Raw genomic sequence first — 16,286 nt, forward strand, 5'->3', positions numbered from 1 at the left:
CTTTGGATCTAGCTCGTCCAGTATCTCAACGTCAGGAAGGACTGAACCAAGATAACATGTGTCCCCCCAATTATTTGGTAAATAGTGGTAAGCCTTGTCGCCGCATATAAACATTGTCCCATGGGGTGGGACCAGGTGGGTGGATAAGCACTGGAGTCCCTTTGTCACCCCATTAATCCTACTAACCCCCCCAGAGAATGTGATAGCCGTTATGTTGTGGTTGTGTTTATCTTGCAGTACTATTCGTAGTGTAATCCCAGTGCTCCCCTTTCTCAGCTTCCCGGGGAGAGTGTAGGCGCATTCTGATTCTCCCATAAGCAAGTGGCCGGAACCCTGGAGGCAGACCATCCCTTTCTGCGGTTTGACCCAGACGGGGGCAGGCCTCTCGGCCACATGGGCAATCATTGAAGGGCGATAATTAAATTGCCGATTGCAACTCTTGCTGTTGCCAACCCCTTCTCTTTCCAGCGTGGTGACTAAACATGGGGAATCGATAGGTTGTGAGCAAAGATCATTAAGGGACAGAGGTAGCACTATCATGTGTATTCCTGTGGTGCCTGCTTGGGGGAAGTGCATGCATGACCAGCAGTGTGTCCTATTTTGGATTGTCGCCACCTCTCTTGCCACCTTCCAATATGTGTTTTCACCCTTCTTTGGAGCCTTGTCCTGGGGGTGCGGCGTGAGTATGTATTCGATGCATGGTGGTCGGGGAGTCAATAATTGTATGGTCGTAACTTCACATATCAATATCAGGGTGGTATTTCTTTCTAGTAAAGCGTGCGTGGTTAAAGTGTTCGAACCTTTTCCCCATTCGAATCCTGCTCTGGCGGAACTTGCTGTTGGTCCAAACTTTCCTCCCCGTTTTACTTGCCTCCGACGAGAGAGGGCAACTTGTGTTGACTTCGTTCCGTTTGGATTTGTCCTTTCAGCCCTCCACATTATATATATCCACAGGGGGTCCTTTGGTGGTATTAGACAACATGGTACGTTTATATTCTGCCCCCAAGTAACGCTTTGATAATGGACGTGAGACTTAGAGGTTAGGTTTTCATATAATTCTTCAACATATGTCACCATGTCCGCCCACTTGAGGGGTGGGGTGGTGGGCGCTGTGCTGGCGAGGTGGTATAATCCTAGCAGTGCAAGTGTAATTAGTCCTATATGTCTGTGCAGCTCCTGCCCCATCCTGTGTGATGGTGGGTGTGGGTAGGGCCAACTTACAATGCGTGGCGTGGATCCAGGAGGTCTTGCCCTTGCAAAAGACAGCGGTTGGTGTAGTCGGCAATACCTGGAATGGTCCCGTCCACCTTTTCCAGGGCGTTCTTGCGGGTGAAGTGCTCCACGAACACCTGGTCTTTCCTCTGGTGGAACACCTGGTCCACAAACGCCCTGGGAACACCTGGAACACCTGGTCACCAATTTCCTAATCCACTTTTTCCAAGTGGATCCAATTTTATCCAATATTCGATTTTAAATTCGATCCAATTTTCTCTAATCCTTCTCTCAGCATCCCATTTGCCTGTTTCCTACACCAATAAACCAATAAAAAACGAAAATTATTTCAGCTAGAGTTTCAACTAGAATTACCACAAACAAACCACCATTAACCTCCATTAACCTCCCCCTATTATTTATTTATTTTCACGAATAAACAAATAATAAAAATAACCTGGTCTATTTATTGGAAATAAAATAGTTCTCATATGACTTACTGTCTGGTCAATTTTCCTCACCCACTGTGATTCGCTTAAAATAGATTCTCACTGTTGTTATGTCTGACATTCGTCTCATGAAAACCCATCCAAGAGTCCGGTGTAACAGACAGACAAACACATAGACACACCGAAGACCCCAGGGTACCCATCAAACTAGCTTGTCCCCAGATCCACAAAACAAAACATGTAACTTACTCAATTTTTTTCTTTTCAATTGTCATCCCAATTGTCATTCCCTGTGCAAATTAGAGCACTCCGGACTATGTCAACAACTGAACTTCCAAGACAACAACGATAACACACACCACCTGTCATTCACAGTAGACAACTGCATCTCCTTCCTCTCATTCATCCAAAGCAAAATTGATGACATCTTCAACAGCTCAATCGCCACAACCCACTCCCCTTCAAGGTGCCCCCCCCCAAGGTTCAGTTCTTGCCCCCCCCCTCCTCTTCATCCTGTACCTGTCCCCCCTTGGTCACATAGGATCGTACCACTGACTTACAATCAGACAGACAGACAGACAGACAGACCGATAACAGAGGCGTATCACCAGCCTCAGCACAGGACATCACCTCTCCAGACAGGCACAATATAATCCACAGTATCGAAATGCCAACTTCTATCTGGAGCCTCGCAAAGCCAAAAGTCGGGCATGTTCACTGCATTTCATGCAAATGCAACCTCCAACCACACGAGGTGCTCCACCATGCTCCATGCTCCATGCATGCTCCAAGCTCCACCAAGCTCCATGCTCCATGCATGCATGCTCCACCATGCAGCCCGATCTCTACTTGGTGCGCGCCCCCCATAATCGGCAATTTATAATAACCACAATACACCTGGGCACCCACTTCTTGATACCACAACTTAATCCATGCTACTTGCATCTCTTTGCATCCTCCCAAATGTCCTCCATTTAACATGACTATCCCCAGAGCTCGATCAAACACGTCACTGTACTCGGCCCGGTTAAATTAAATTCAAAGCATACTGTACCTGACGCTTCCGGTCGGCACCGGAAATCTGTTTATTTCCTGAGTCTCCTGAATCACCTATTAAGACGTCAACGACAACTACAACAACAAAAACACCCCGATTTAAGTTCTATATCCTGCCATTAAAGCAACACCCAGTAGATTGACTCAGCCTGTCGTCCTTCCAAGGTTTTTAGCGAACTAACTCTGACCTCATTCCCATGCGTATCTCGAACAAAGGTCAAATAAACTTCAAAAGGTCAAACTTCAAACGAAGAAAGGTGGTACAAACGTCGAATTGGGGTAACCAGCGCTTTCATCTCACAAATAATACAAGTCCGGCGACATCCCGCCCCTGCAAGAACTCCACATCCGGACAGATAAATGACCATTATTGAGGCTCCACATTGCAAAATGCTAACACCCTATGAATCAAACAACCGTCAACAATCCGCCCAGGAACTTCCGTGGGAGGCGTGCTTTACCATGCAGCACCCTCACTACCTGGTGCACACCTTTCGCACGTCCCTCCAACTGATATCAAAACCAATTATTGTTAAAACCCTATAGCCGTCTACCATTCGATGTTCCTTATTCACCATCCTTAAGCCATTATTCCTTAAGCCATCCAGGTCTCCATGCCCTTCGTCATTGCACTTTCTCTTGCACCTGTAACAATATCCTGGAACAATCTTGCACCTAATACACTCATTCCCCTCTCAGGCTTCGTTACACACCTGACCACAGCACACCTTTGCACATGCTCGTCGTTCGCACACTTCATCAACACACCTCCTCGCGCCCACTCCCCCTGCACTCTCCTGCGCGCCCACACAACTGCAGCCCCCAGTGCCCACCCAGAGTGCCCAATCCACGACCCACAATTTTCTCAGGGCACACACCTCCTCCCTGAAATCCATGCCTCAGAAATATAACTCCACAGACAGACACAGCAATGAAACCACAACCTCCGCTCTCCCTCCAGATCAAAGGTGTGTATTTCGCACCTCTGACCGCATTTCACACCATGACATAATTTCACACCAGCAAAACTGTAATCTTTCTCATTACACGACCCATTGACTCCCAAGGTCACATCGGCCTCAGGGATATACTCATACAATCCACAAGTCGTCAATACACAATATAATCGTTAATCGCATAATTCCTGCAGGCAATTCAAGAAACCCTTTGTCAACCATTCACGGACCTCCCACCGTGCGGGGCACATCCCTTTTGAGTAGGCAGGTTATCACCGGCACTCTTGTGCAAACTCCGTATTCTGAATTCGACTTCTGAATTCAGTTGAATTGACTGAATTCTTCAATCTGTCATTGAATGAACTCTTCAATTCAAGTCAAACATACATTTCAATTCAAATTCTGAATTTAATTCAACAAATTCCAAATTGCTGCCCGACTGCCGCTGGAAAGGCAAAGGCAGCCCACATTGTAATCATCTCCAAGAAACCACTTCATATCAACGTTCCTCCGAATGCTCTCCTGACCCGATTTATATCAAATCGCTCCCAAACGCTCCCAAACAAATGAAAATCCGGACTCAGTTAAGGACATGACCTAGTCCCTCGGATAGACGCTAAAATCGACATTCGCGGCCTGGATTTCCCGCACGTCAAGCAGACCACTTACAAAGCTTCACACCGAAAACCCATCTGCTCTGCTTATGTCATACAGACAAATAAATTGGCCAGATACACGCGTTAAGGACACACATCCGCATTCAATAACACACACACCTTAATGACAATGAACACAAATACACACGTTAATGACAAAAATTCGATTTAAAGTCCAATATGAGATACAAGTATTAATATCCCTATATAACATACATTCCTCATTCGTATACCAGTGAGTCACCCAGACGTCGCGCGAACACCAGATCGACTCAAATCGTGCCCCTCCACCAGCCACTCCCATGTACAATCTTTGTTCATTCATATTACGTCTCTCATTCAAGGAAAAAGGATTTTTGGGACGGGTTGGATGGGGTGGGTTGAGGTGGAAAGGGTATGGCAGGGTGGGGGGTGTTGGGGTGTTGCCTAGAGCCCCGGGACTGAGCTCAGGTCTTGGGTCTGGCAGTGGGGGGTCTTGGTCCGGATCCTGGACCAGAGGCATCAGCCGCTTATTTGCTTGCTTGACTACCTCCCTGATTGTTTTATCCTGAACTTTGTCTGCTTGCTTCTTTAGGCTCTGAAGCTTCAAATTCCTACAATGCAGCTCCTGCTTCAATTTTCAATATTTCAAAACCCACTTCCGTTCTTTCTACCTGGATTTCTGCTGCTTATTTCCTCTATCCCTAAAGTTTTAGCTCCCTTCCTGCCCTCCTGTCTAGAACTTTGTCTAGAGCTTCCTGGCTTGACCTATTAGTCGTCACTACCCTCATGTCCAGCTTATCTGGTACCTGCGCATTTCCCTATTCCTGGCCATGTTCCTTTGGCCCTCTATGTTAGCCACAGCCCTTCTTTCCCTGGCATGCAATGGCATACCCCATCTTGTCTCTGGGCTGATCCTTCCTGGAAAGTTCTCGGTCACCGGTGCAGCCTATGGCTGTCCGACCTCACTTGTCCCTCTCTCCTTGCTAACTGTAATGTTACCCTTAACGTTACACTGTGATAAATCTATTCTTAACGTTATCCTGGTGGATTAACAAAAGTTTGTCATTCTGAGGCTTAAAAATAGCCTTCACTTACAATTTTCGTTCGGAGTGCAAGCAGAAGAGATGAGTGGGGAGCAGACGGAACCCGCCCGAGGAAGAGAGGTTCAAATTTGGAGACATAACCCTTTGATACAAACAATGCTCACCTTAAAGCAAATCAGTGTGCCGGCCGGCCACAAGGCGACCTCTCCTCGTCGTGCAGGGCCTGCTCCCCTCCTCCTTTCGCTGCTGCATCCGAGTCACGGCATCATTTAATGTCGGGAGTGATCGTAATAGACTTCCACCACCAATTGAGAATGACAAACGTTTATTAAATACCAAGTACACAGCTGGGAGGGATCGGAGACGTCTACAGCATGAATGAACAGCATGCCAAGTCAACCTTCCTAAGGACACACTGATTCACAGTTCATTTATATAGAGGCACACTTATCAGAGAATCTCCGCTAGAGTTTGCGAGGACAAAGGAAACTGGGAAATTGTGCCCCCACCGACGTCCTTCCACTGGGCCATGTCCCCCACCGTCATCCGTCCTTTCGCCTTGGAGGAGTGAAGCACGCACCGTTAGGATCCGGACCAGATGTGTTTTCAAGGCTCCGAGGTGACAAGAGGTATAATTCACTGAAGGGGGATTGCATTCCTGGTCTCGATAAGGTCATAAAATGTACGAGGCCGTTTGATGAGTTCCAGGCGTTGGATGTAACTTTCAGCTTACATTCTTATTTGAACTTAATTCAGCAAGTATTCTATCTTAAATCAAACATACGGAATATAACTAATGATTATAGCATTTTTACCAAGAAAAGGTTTGTGTATACAAACTCAAACATCCCACGTATAGAGAATCACATTTCACACACGTATAGTCCGCATTCCTGCCCGCGGCTCGGGACGCCGTTTGCAAGCCAAGGAGAGTTTTACAACAAGGCTATCTGGCCTGGAGAGAACGCACGTATACAACAAAGCCATCTGTTCTGCAAGGGGAAGCATGTATTTCTCATTTTAAACTATGGTGAAGCAAAAACCCTTTTTTTATTAACTATGAATAACGGTTGAAACAACATTTATAACAGGGTTTGTACAGTAACAAATCAGCTACCGACATATATATATACAGTATATACATATGTAGGGAGCTGTTATTCCCCTCCCCCTTTGTTAATTCTTGCTGCTCTACCAATTATATGTTTTGTTTTGACTGATTGCTGTGTTCTTTTACAATACTTAGTCCTTTCTTGTGCATTGAGGATGTGTAATACCCTAATAAGGAGTTCTGTGCTTGTGAGCTCTTGCCCTGTGTTGGCATAATCCCTTGTTCCCCTTTTTGGCCTTGGTGGCAGCTGCTATCTCTCAGCCTCCCACTTGACTTTGCCAATATCCTGTGGGCTGACACATTTATGAGTGCCCACTCCCTTTGTACTTTCCCAACCAAGGTCTCTATACAGAAAGTTGTAAACATGTTGCCACATATTGCTGACCATCTCCTTATCTAAGCTAACCCATGACTGGCCTTGGATAAACTTCCTTTAGCTAAACTGAACAACAGGATGGGACTATGGTGGGAGGACCAATGAGCCCATTCTTTCTCTGTATCTTGTGAGCTAAAGCCACACCCTATATTCTTTATATATAGCAAGTTTAAATCGAATTATTTCAGAGCATCTTGTTGTAGTGTTGGTCATTTTGTGTGAGCCTCCTGCGACACCCTGCTTTCCGCAAGCTTGTGTAACGAGTTCTAATAAATATATCCGTTGCTCCTTTCTCTGAGTCTTCTGAGTCCCAAGTTCTAAGTCCCATTCCGACAAGTGGTGGCAGCGGTGGGATCAGTCTGTGCAGTCCGGGACGCAGTCCCAGGCAAGTGAGTGGTGAGACCAGCTGGCAATGGTCCGGGTCAGGTGAGCTGTGGTTTTCTTTTGTTTTTCCTTTTTAGCCTGGGGGTTAGTCCAAATTGTAACCCACTCTCTTGCTCGGGTGCCGTTTGTTCCGTTCCCTGCTCGAACCTGATCCACGAACCTAAATTTAAAAACGGACCGCTTGGGTCCCGGAGCAACTGACTGTTTATGGACTCGTCAGGGTAACGTTACGTAAGGGGAAGTGCCCCACGTTGGGCGCCTGAGGGTAAGGGGTAATAGATCTCTGGGTTGTGAGGGTAAGGATAAGGGCGGCATCCCGATCCGAGGCCTACCCGGGAGACGTTGGAATTATAAGTAAGGTTAGAAGTATTATAAGGGCGTAGGACGCCAGGAGAGTACAGTAAGGATAGGTTAGACGGCTGTGTAGGCGGGCGAGCCTCTCAGGAGAGTTAGGTAGATGGCCGTACCTCGCGAGGCGGGCGAACCTCACGGGTACAAGGCTACGAGTTTCCCAAGAGTTAGGTAGACGGCCGTACCTCGCGAGGCGGGTGATCCTCACGGGTACAAGGCTACGTCGGTAAACTACATTTTCCTAGGATGGGGAACAGGATGGGTAATAAGACTGTAAAGGCAGGTGAACCTCTTAGAAATACCCCAGCATTTTTCATGTTTCGGAGGTATGGCTATGATGCTGCGAGACCAGGGAAGTCATGGGTTGTGCTGACTAAGGATCTAGGTGAACCGTGGCCCGAAGGAGGGTCTTTTGCGCTGGAAAAATTGGACGTGTTGTATGGGGCATTAGAAAAGTTAGAACAGGACGCGAAACACTTCCCGCCTGACTATTGGAAAGTCTTTGGTTGGTGGAAGGAAGAAGCGATGAGGCGACACGCAAGGTCGGTACAGGCCAGTTTGGCCGGTGAGGTATCAAAACTCAAGGGTCTGAGGAAACAGGCGAATAAAATGCAGGATGAAGCGATTAAGGAATTAGAGAGGCAGGCCAACGCGCGACTGATGCCGCTCGTTGAAAACCCAGACCCCGCGGTAGGGGAGGTAGTAACCAATCTACCCTCCCCAGCCCCAGACCTAAGCCCTGTCCCAGGGTTTCAGGCACCACCTATCCTTTCTGCGCTCCCGCCACCACCTCCCTGTAACCCCGCTACCATCGCGCCCCAGTTACCCCAGAACCATCCGAGCCAGGGAAACCCGTTTGCGCAGCTCGGGGCTAACGGGATAGACGACGGGACCGACATCGCAGGGTTCCCACCACCGATAGGACAGGATGGGTTATACCCCTCACTGGTAGGCTGTAATGGGAAAGAGACCTCACAAACTACCCCATTGGAATGTCAGGAAATAAAGGGAAGGAAAACATTGTGCCCCGTACACATTATTGGAGTTAATGCTCAAGGTCAGGGGGTTCGAGAAAGGGTACCATGGAAAGAATCCGCTTTAACAGTAATGCGGGAAAGGATTCAACATTTGCTTATTGAGGACCCACGGCAGATAGTGCCAACCATGTCGAATTGGGTTTTAGCTGGCGAGTGCGACTATCGAGACATAACTCATATGGGAGTATCCGTGCTCCCACCCAAGGTATGGGATAAGGCTAGACAAAGAGCACAGTGGCCGATGGACGACCCAAGGGCGGTGGGTGCAAACCAGATAACACTAGCGCAATGGGAGGAACTGAAGGTCCGGCTGCTAGATGCCATCGCGCTGGCGCTGTTGCCAGCAGGAGGTCCGGATTGGGGAAAAATCGGGGCCATAAAACAAAAGACAGGAGAATCAATTGGAGATTACCGGGAAAGGTTGGAAAAGGCCATCGCGCGCTGGGGAGGACTGGGTCCGATGCAGCTGGGAGGGCTACCCCAACCATTGGTAAACCAATATCTAATCGAGGGGCTTCGGCCGGCATTAAAGAAACAGGTACAGTCCCTCCTTTTCGGCTGGAAGGGAATGACAACCAACGAGTTATGCGACAAGTTGGAACAATGCCCGGGCTCCTCCTTAGAGGAGAAGAAGGATATTAAGGAGGAAGTATTGCAAATGTTTGTCCAGGAGAAACGGGCTCAACTTAATCAAAATAAAAAGGGGGATCAGAGTCAGAGCCATATACGCGATCAGTGCCAGAAGTGGGGGCCTGTCCGGGGTTATGAGGATCACGGGAGGAGCGGTTGTCCTTTCTATAGGGGCCAATTCCCCAACGGAGAGTGGATCCACCACGAAGGCAACGACTGCGAAGGTTGTACTGACCAAGACCTCGGACGAATTAATATGGACGAAATAAGACAACAATGGACAATACCACCCCCTCTTCCCCCTCCTCCTCAAAACCCTCAAACGTGGTCCGTACCAGGGCCCCCTCCCCAAAATTGGTACCCACCAAGACCCCTTCTCCAAACCCCTGGACCACCCCCCAATAGTTGGATGCAGAATGGACCAAGGGGGAACCGGGCCCCGCCTCGGGGTCCGCCGCAATGGCAACCAGTAAACCAGTCACAGTGGGGGCCGCCAGACCGCCGGCTGGGCGGAAGGGGCGCTGTAGAGGGACGACCTATGCCCTCCGCACCACCGGTTCCGCAGGAACCGTGCTTTTATTGCAAGCAAATGGGACACTGGAGACGTGATTGCCCAAGTGCTCGTAAGGGGTTTCCGCCCCAATACAATAGAGGAGCCTATTGACGGGACGCTGGCGGGTCGCCCAAGGAGTGTCCTCTTTTGACCATGACACCGGCAGAGGAACCGACCTTGACGTTGGACGTGGAGGGACGACAATTAGAATTTCTCGTCGATACGGGCGCGACTCGCAGCACAATTAACAAGGGGCAATTGCCATCTTTGCGCCCCACGGCGAGGAACGTTCAAATACTGGGCGTTTCGGGCTTACCCCAAGCGCTTCCTATTTCGGAGGAAGTGCGAGTAACATGCGGCCCGCTGGAGGCTAAACATGCTTTCTTGATGACCACTACCGCCCCGACAAATTTGTTGGGACGGGACTTACTGTGCCGATTGGGCTGTCAAATCTCATGTACAGAGGAGGGAGTCTTCGTAGACGTCGCGGAATCTAAACGCGACTTGTTGATGATGGCATTGTCTCGGCCCGGCCCCACCGCGTATTGGTGGCGCTTGGATGAAGGGGCTCTGGCTACTTGGACGCATATCATAGATAATGTGTGTTTGGACAGTCCAGTTCTGCGAGATTGGCTACAACTGCACCAAATCTCGATAAAAAACTTAAAGGATAATCCACCCCATTGCACTGCGTATTATGATGCAAAGGGCGAGGACGAGAATTATCGGGAGAAGGTTAAGGAAAAGCTGGGCGAGCGCACGCCTCTACATTTATCACGGATATGGATCGGCCGTGAGGGGATAGGTATCGAGGCAGTCCTAACCTCGAGTCAGCGTGCGTTGACCCAATACCCCGAAGGAGCGGCCGCCCATGTTACCCTTACTACTGCCAAGGGGTGGCCACCGGAAAGTGTAGGTTGGATGGTGGGGCGGGTACGAGAAGTTCCCTTACAAGGTTATCGGTGTAAAAGGGGCCGCTGGACTTTGAAACGGCTAAAAAATGGTGAAGGGTTTTCAATTGACATTAAGACACAACAGAGGGATGGAGTGTTCGAAGAAGCAGAGTTGCCCCCTAAGGGCACCTATGCCATGAGGGCAGTGCTAACGGACCCGGGTGAGTCAGATTACCTCCTAGCGGAGGTGCCAGACAATTTATGGCCTCAGAGCGATGATGAGGTTGGACGGATGCGAGACGCCGAACCTCTAGTGATATCAGTGCAGCCGGGGATGTGCTTGCCAAACGTAAAACAGTATAAGCTACGACCTGAGGCCGACGTAGGCATAGCACCAGTAATTCAATCCCTGGTGGAACAGAAAATTATCGTGGAAACTAACAGCCCGTGTAATACACCAATTTTGCCAGTAAAAAAGCCGACGAAAGACAAATGGAGGTTTGTACAGGATTTAAGGGAGGTGAACAAGGTGATACAGGGCATACACCCACTAGTTCCAAATGGAGAAACCCTTATGATGTCAATCCCGCCGGACGCAACATACTTCACAGTTATCGACCTTTGTTCTGCGTTTTTCTCTGTGCCCATCGTGGCTGAGTCACAATACTTGTTCGCTTTCACCCATAGGGGGCGCCAGTATACTTGGACAGTACTACCTCAGGGGTTTTCAGATAGCCCCACTCTGTTTTCCCGGGCGCTGCACCGCGACCTGGCGGATGTGGAATTGACGGGAGGGTCAGTGTAGTTGCAATACGTTGACGATTTGTTGATTTGCTCCCCTTCTAAGGCGGCGTGCGAAATGGATTCCATGGCCCTATTAAAGGCCTTGGCGGCCAAAGGCCACAAAGTAGGCAGACCAAAACTTCAATTTGTGCGGAAGGTTGTAACTTACTTGGGACACGCCATTTCGCACGGGAAACGAGAATTGGATGCTGGACGGGTGACCGATATCATGGAGATACCTCGCCCACGCTCGCAACGGCAAATGCTGCGCTTCCTAGGTATGACGGGATACTGCCGCACTTGGATACTTGATTTTGCGCTGCTGGCTAAGCCACTGTACGAGGCGACCAAATCAAACGCCCCGGACGAATTGGTATGGACGGATGAATTGAGGCGATGTTTCGAAGGGCTGAAAAAGGCGTTGGTCACGGCACCGTCATTAGGACTTCCGGATTATGCGAAACCATTTACCCTTTACACTCACGCCGTGGGAGGTTTCGCCCAGTCAGTTTTGACACAGACCCATGGGGATAAGGAGCGCCCGGTAGCCTACTTTAGTAAAAAGTTAGACCCGGTCGAACGAGGGTTTCCGGTGTGCCTGCAAGCCGTGGCAGTGGCCAGGTACGCAGTAGAAAGAACAGCGGACATCGTTATGGGACACCCAGTAACGCTACGGGTACCGCATTGCGTCACTTCGCTGTTGTTACAGCGAAGCACACAGCATTTGTCTAACACTAGATTAATGCAATACGAATCCGCACTGATCACGGCAGCCAACATCACGATCGAACGTTGCACGATACTCAACCCAGCCTCACTGATGCCCACCCCTGAGGAGGGCGAACCCCATGTGTGCGCCGACGTTGTGCAGCTCGTCTCCACGGTGCGATCGGATTTAAAGGACAATCCCCTAGAATACCCCGACTGTACATATTATGTCGATGGATCAGCTAGGCGCGCATGGGACGGGTCCCTGTTGTCTGGGTACGCCGTGTGCTCGGATAGCGAAACGGTGGAAAGCGGGCGTCTTCCACCTACATTTTCTGCACAGCAGGCGGAGCTGTGCGCCTTGACCAGAGCGTGCAGCTTGGCGGAAGGCCTTGCCGTCAACATTTACACTGATTCGGCCTACGCTCACGGCGTAGTCCACGATAAAGGGGCCATCTGGAAGATGAGAGGTTTTCTCACATCTGCCGGTTCAGTGATAAAGAATGGCGCGTTGGTAGAAGGGCTCCTCTGAAGTATTTTACTTCCCCGCGCTATCGCGGTAATTAAATGTCGTGGCCACCAAAGGGCGGACACTGACGTTGCCCGGGGCAATGCAAGGGCGGACGAGGCGGCAGGAAAGGCCGCCAACCAACAGATAGAACGCAACATGCCGATGGTGACACGAGCAAAGGCGACGTCCGCACAGATTGCTGACATACCGACTGTGGGACCACCCGCCACACCAACTAAGGACGATATCATAAATTTGCAGAACGCTGCACCGACGGCTGAACACGAGGACTGGCTCAAGCGAGGGGCGATACGCCTTGGACCAGGAGAAATATGGACCCTTGATGGGAAACCTATAGCACCCCAGGCCTTACTGCCCTGGCTGGCACGCATGGCACATCAAAATGGTCATGTGTGCCAGAGGGGGGTGATAGGACAGATAAACTACACTTGGGCAGCGCCAGGACTGTCACGGATTGTATCCGAAGTGTGCCGATCGTGCGTGGTCTGCCAGCAACACAATAGAGGGGCGCCGCCGAGACATGCACATGACAGGGGACGGCCCCCGCCAAGTGGGCCGTTCGCAACTATCGAGTTCGATTTTACAGAATTGGAACCAAGCATGTCGTTCCGCTATGTGTTGGTAATCGTAGATACGTTCACCAAATGGGTCGAAGCCTACCCATGCGTCAAGTCCGATGCCCCGACAGTAGCGAAGCGCCTCATGCGGGATTTTATGTGCAGATTTGGCATTCCCCAGATAATCTCGTCCGATCAAGGGGGCCATTTCACGGCGCAGGTGGTCAAGGGCATCCTGAAGGCGTTAGGCGTTAAACAGTCCTTCCATTGCGTTTACCACCCACAGTCATCGGGACTTGTGGAACGAACGAATAAGACTTTAAAGAATAAACTAGCGAAACTTTGCGCAGACACAGGCTTGAGGTGGCCGGAGGCTCTCCCGCTTGCATTGATGAGCATCCGTTCCACCCCGGGTCGCACTACGGGCCTTTCCCCCCACGAAATATTAATGGGGCGACCTATGAGCTTGCCCGTTTCAGCACCAACGGACATGTCCACCCTTGCTTTACCAGTGATGGATGACATGCTTTTGAGATTTTGCATAGGCTTGTCCAATGTGGCACGCAGCATCCATGCTCGAGTACGAGAGGCGCTGCCTGAACCAATAGGCCACGCCATCCACGACTTCCAAGCCGGCGACTGGGTGCTCGTAAAGCACTTCACCCGCAAGGCTGCTTTGGAGCCACGGTGGAAGGGACCATTCCAGGTGCTACTGGTCACCCGACGGCAGTCTTCTGCGAGGGTAAACCTTCGTGGATCCACGCCACCCATTGTAAGTTGTCCATTCCCGCACCACAAGCCACACAAAACACCGCACCCCACACTGCTGAAGACACCGCACCTCACACTGCTGAAGACAATGCACCGTCTAGGGCACTACAGTCTCCTAAGGGCGGCGATGACGGTCATGGTGATGGGAATTCTGGGTAGCTGCCTCAAACCCCCTGCCAAAGATAGGCTCTTGAACTTTGAGCTATCGAGAAAGGACCTCCCCAAGTACCCAGGACACGACAACTATTCAGCGTTTCCCCTCTACCCCGTCAAGTATATAACGGCTCGCTGGGGAGACAAAGTAGCGGTGAATTGCTGTAGCTTGGAAACACAATTTAAGTGGTTATCTGTAAAATGGGTGGAAGCTATAGTGGTACACAATAAGACACCACAGGCACGCATGACAAGACCACGCCTAGTCCTGACTAAGGTTAGGAAAGTGGAAAATGGAACATACACTGGGGACATAAGTAGTCGATATGCCCCAGGATATCGATGGGGCAAGGGCATCGAGAATACTACCCTCTTATTGCAATATACCCCCATTGGCCCGGATACAACAATGATACTTGAATGTGGAATATGGCCCCCTCGCACGTTAATCCCAAATGGAACTGAACCCTACTTCCGACCTAGTTGCGCCTCCTACGTCATTAAAACCCCACCTGCCCAGGAAGTAAGAAGGAAGCCAGAGGAGAACACATACTGGAAGGTCGCACGGCATATGGCCACAGTACAGAATAGGACACGGTGTTGGATGTGTATGCACCTTCCCCACACCAGCACAGCAGGAATACCAATGGTAGTGTTACCCTTATCACTCAATGATTTGTGTTCGAAGCCACTAGACACCAAATGCATTAGTACAACCCTGACAAGCCAAGGTTCTGACGGAACCGCGTGTAAACGAGTTTTTCAGTACTCCCCCCCCCCCCCCCCCCCCATCGAGTCCCGACACTTCGAGGAACGTCCGGCGCCGGTTTGGGTTAAGCCGGCAAGGGGGGCCCTCTGCTTAGAAAGAAAGGGCCAAGTCATGGTAGGCAAATCCGTGTGTAGAGATACCCTCCCCGCAGACCCTAGGGAAGGGAAACACAGGCTAATAGTGAATGTTACAAGTTCGCCCTTACATAACCTCACCCATCTCCAGTTGGCATGGGAAGGGGAAAACGGGACAAACACTATCCCAGACCTTTGCACTTGCATGACCACCCATTTAGTGGCTCCGCACAGGACCATGTTTGTATGCGGGAACAAAGCTTACCCGTATTTACCTAATAATTGGGGAGGAATTTGCTACTTAGGATCAGTTTTCCCAGAAATGGAAATGCGACAACACTTGCATAATACCCCTGCACTCATAAGGACACAACGAAGCACCTATTGGCACGACGACGACACCACCACCTTACACGGCGCTGATTGGGAGAAGGCCGTTGGTTTCTTCTTCCCATGGGCTGGGACGGTCATGAGCAGTTACCGCATTGACAAAATTGCGTTAATCTTAGAACAGGTGGCCAACGACACCGCTACAGCACATGACGAAATGTTAGACACGGTTGTCCACCTGCGTACAATGGTTATGCAAAATAGGGTTGCGTTAGATATGCTATTGGCAGAACGAGGAGGGGTATGTGGGATAATTGAGGGTAGATGTTGTACTTTTATTCCTGATCCTTCACAAGGGGTCAGTGCTGCTATTATAAGGTTAAGAGAAAGTGCTCATATACTGACAAAGGATCGAATGGATCGGGAAGCCTCCAACCAGTGGCTTACTGACTGGTTCAAAGGATGGACAGGAACGATAGTAAAATGGATATTGACCGCCTTGGCAATAGTCCTTGGAATCGTGGTCTGTTGTGTACTAATCAAGGCTTTAGTCCTTGCGTGTGTGAGAAAGTTTACCACAGGATGGACACTGAAGACGACAACAGAAAAGGCCATGGTGTTGATCGATAAGCTGACCGCGGGTCCCGATGACACACCGGCCGTCGACGTGACTGCAGATCGCGGATCCTGGAACGACGACCCGAACGAGGCACTGGGCCGCGACAATGAGATCTCCGCTTCCGAAGATTGTTCTTCCATTGTTGATATTACCGATAATGATTTTGATTACACAGTTGCGGACCTCAGAGCATTTCAGGCTGCCAGGACGCCGATTACTCTGGACCCCAACATGTCGCATGCAGACGCCAACGAGTTCCTAAGGGAGTCCTCTCGTTTTTTCTCGATGTGTAAGGCTATGA

Source organism: Myxine glutinosa, chromosome 12 (assembly GCF_964187855.1).
Source record: "Myxine glutinosa chromosome 12, kmMyxGlut1.1, whole genome shotgun sequence".
Taxonomy (NCBI): domain Eukaryota; kingdom Metazoa; phylum Chordata; class Myxini; order Myxiniformes; family Myxinidae; genus Myxine; species Myxine glutinosa.